Raw genomic sequence first — 3,522 nt, 5'->3', positions numbered from 1 at the left:
TGTCCGGACTGACCCAAATAGACCACCATGCCTAAGTAACCCACTTTCACCTTTTTCAAAGAATTCTGCATGAAAAACTTAGCCTTCGATTAAACTTAAGATTATACCTCAATAGACCTGACGAGATACTGTGAATATCAACGAAGTAAAAGATAGTGTACGTGAAATGGCAAAATAATTTTGAATTGTATTTAAAAAGAATATGTTTGAATCAAAACAATAACTAACAACCGCCGCTCTGTGCCTGTTCAGATCTCATCTAGAGGAAATACAGCTGGACATCTTTCATCGGGAAAATCTGTATTCTTCACATGAGATGATTCTTTTTGCTGACAATTCAGAGATAAGGAATACGTAGAATTACCACAAACAGCACACATAGATAATACCAAATCTGAAGACCTTATGACGGAGATTATAAGTGAAGCACATCCGGGAGTCCTGTACCGCCTGTCTCTGGTAACAAAGAAACCCTTAGGTCATGAGCCCTTACTGTTCTCGGGAACAAGGACTTATAAGAAGGCATCAACGAGTTTGCTGTCCCTTAACACATCATATAGAATTAAGAAAACTGAAGAAGATAAACAATTTGTTGGTAATATGATAAGATCTAGAGTAGTTCTTTCATGTAGTGAAGCAGTATATTCAAAATCAGTATAAGGAACAGATTGGTTCTCGGGAGACGAGGAGGCCAAGGCCACTCTTAAAGCCTTTCTCATCACCCACCCACCAACCTTCAGTTTTTTCCAGTGTCTTACCCCGTCACTGGCCTCCCCTCCCATCCTCTCCTCTCTCATTCGACCCCCTCGTACCTCCCCCCCACATACCATTATAACCTTTACCTAACTCTGCGTTGTTCCTTGATCCTCACACCAACACATCCTTCTTCTAACAATCCTATCACACACTCACACATCCTGCCCCTAGCCACCCACGCCCCCTGTCGTCGCGAACAGGTTATAACATGGGTGGTATTGACCGCCTGCTTGTTCAACATAACCCCGGTGCTAATGAGGGGCGGGGCTTGGTGATTCCTGCATTCCCATTGGTCCCTCCCAAAGGTAAGGTATGTACTGGTGGCTGATTGGCTGGTCTTCGGTTAATTGCTGTCCATTCGCGTGATAGATGACCGGAGGCGCCCATTCATGCATGTAAGGACCTCATGTATATGCAAAACGCCCCTTTCTTGTATGTAAGTAAGATGTCCATCCGAATATTAAACCGGAAAACGAATTGATAAAAATATTCGGGTATTTTCATAAGCTTCACCTCCTCTTGTCATATAAATCAGAAGTGAGACGCACCAGGATAGCATTATCTACATCCTTAGGAATAAAAGTAAGTGAAAATTAATATTAAAGATAGATTATTGGACAAAACTGGAGAGGGAAGACAAACCCGCCATCACAGTAGCTGTTTGCTCAGGTGACAGTGTGAAGACGATCAATAATGCTGACAGGTATTATACGTTGACCGCACGTGGTCTTACCTGTACACCTACCCGGCAGGTGTGCTGATTGTTGGGGAGGTTGACACACCTGATTAATGCCAAGCTCGATTGGTGACACACCTAACTGGTGACACAGCTGTTTGGTCGCACATATGACTAGTGATACAGGTGTTTGGTAGTACATATGACTGGTGACAGGTTTGATTGGTTGAGCATATGAGTGATTATAGGGTTTGATTGGTATCGCACTTGACTGATGACATAGGTAGCACGGCTAATTGATTACACTCTTGATTGGGTGCTTGTTAAACTGGAAATGGTGTCTGGACTACCAACTCGTTTGATTGGCAAAACTTTTGACTGATGACGCACTTAACTTACGACAAACAATATTTTAATCAGGTGTGTGTGGTGTGTCAAGTGTGTGGGGTGTGTCAGATGTGTGGAGTGTGTCAGGTGTGTGGAATGTCGGGTGTGTGTGGTGTGTGAGGTGTGCCAGGTGTGTGGGGTGTGCCAGGTGTGTGGGGGTGTGTCAAGTGTGTGGGGTGTGTCAGGTGTGTGTTAGGTGTGGCAGGTGAGTGTCAGGTGCGTGTGGTGTGCCAGGTATGTGTGGTGTGTATAGGGTGTGTGTGTGTGGTGTGTCAGGTGTGTGGGGTGTGTCAGATGTGTGTATGTATGGAGAGTCAAATGTGTTGTGAGACAGGTGTGTGTGTGTGTGTGGCGTGTCAAGTGTGTTGTGAGACAGGTGTGTATTTAGTGTATCACGTGTGTGTGGTGAGACAGGTGCGTGTGGTGAGACAGGTGCGTGTGGTGAGACAGGTGCGTGTGGTGAGACAGGTGCGTGTGGTGAGACAGGTGTGTGTGGTGAGACAGGTGCGTGTGTGGTGTGTTGTCAGCAATCAGTTGTCTCACCAATTAGAGACGTCATTAAGTATTTGTGTATTGTTAGACCACCTGTATCACTAGTCATATGTATCAACAGTCAAACCTGTCACATTTACTCACCTGTAACACCATACACCTGACACAATAACACACCCCGTAACTGTGCATCTTGGGGTATATTTTTTTTTATTTACTACAACCAAATCTAGGAAAGTAACACCTACTGTCCCATGTGGTCTAGTGGCTAGGATACCTGGCTTTCACCCAGGAGGCCCGGGTTCGATTCCCGGCATGGGAAATAATTTTGTATGTAGTAGGTAGCCATCAAACAGGGAGGTACTACCGCCTGGGAAGACATTGAAAGCATAATGTGTTGTCTAATGGTAGACCCTGCTGTCATACGGTATCACAAAAATTGTGACCAAGTCCCAGGTTGCTGATTTGACTTTCTGCCTCATTTCCACACAATTGCAGGGTCTCAATTGTTTCTCTTACTATTGACAACACAACATACATACTGTATATCGTTTCTCACTATTGATTTTTTATGGGCCTTTATTATTATTATTATTATTATTATTATTATTATTATTATTATTATTATTATTATTATTATTATTGTTATTATTTTAATCTTATATTTTTAATTATTTTTTATTAATTATTATTATTGTTATTGTTGTTATTATTATTATATTTTCGCCCCCAGGCCCTGATGTGGGTCATTGACCTGTGTCCTGGTGAGCGAATCCCGTTAAAAAAAAAAAATCCGGTCACCTTCCTTCCAATCACCTTCACCTTCCGATCATTTTCATCTATTTACTGGCACCTCCCTACCCCCCTTCACCCAACCACGACACATCATAGCCACACTAACATTAAATACAGTAAGACTTTAAACAGAACTAACATTAATAAACAAGACAGCTATCAACTTCATGTTAAGATATACAAGACAGATGACACATTGACTACCCAGGAGTCTTCTTAAAATTAGGCGTGGTGAAAATTTATCACTATTTCCTCTTCTCCTTCCTTCCTTCCTTCCTTCCTTCCTTCCTTATTCTCACATTCATCATGACGGGAAGAAATCATACACCCGGTTTATTCATGCATTTCTTAACCCTTGTGTACAATATTTCAGGAATGCTCAAACTTCGGGCATTCCTCGGGTTTTTTTTTTGTAG

At 42.4% G+C, this 3,522-nt stretch overlaps 1 non-coding gene across 1 annotated transcript; it reads left to right on the top strand.

Annotated features, from left to right (window-relative positions):
* The first annotated feature begins 2,561 nt into the window (after positions 1–2,561).
* Trnae-uuc lies at positions 2,562–2,633 on the top strand. The gene has a single exon. It is a non-coding gene; the product is annotated as a tRNA-Glu (tRNA).
* The last annotated feature ends 889 nt before the right edge of the window (positions 2,634–3,522 follow it).

The sequence above is a fragment of the Homarus americanus genome, unplaced genomic scaffold, assembly GCF_018991925.1.
Source record: "Homarus americanus isolate GMGI-L3 unplaced genomic scaffold, GMGI_Hamer_2.0 scaffold17856, whole genome shotgun sequence".
Taxonomy (NCBI): Eukaryota; Metazoa; Arthropoda; class Malacostraca; order Decapoda; family Nephropidae; genus Homarus; species Homarus americanus.
This window is presented reverse-complemented; position numbering and strand designations above follow the sequence as displayed.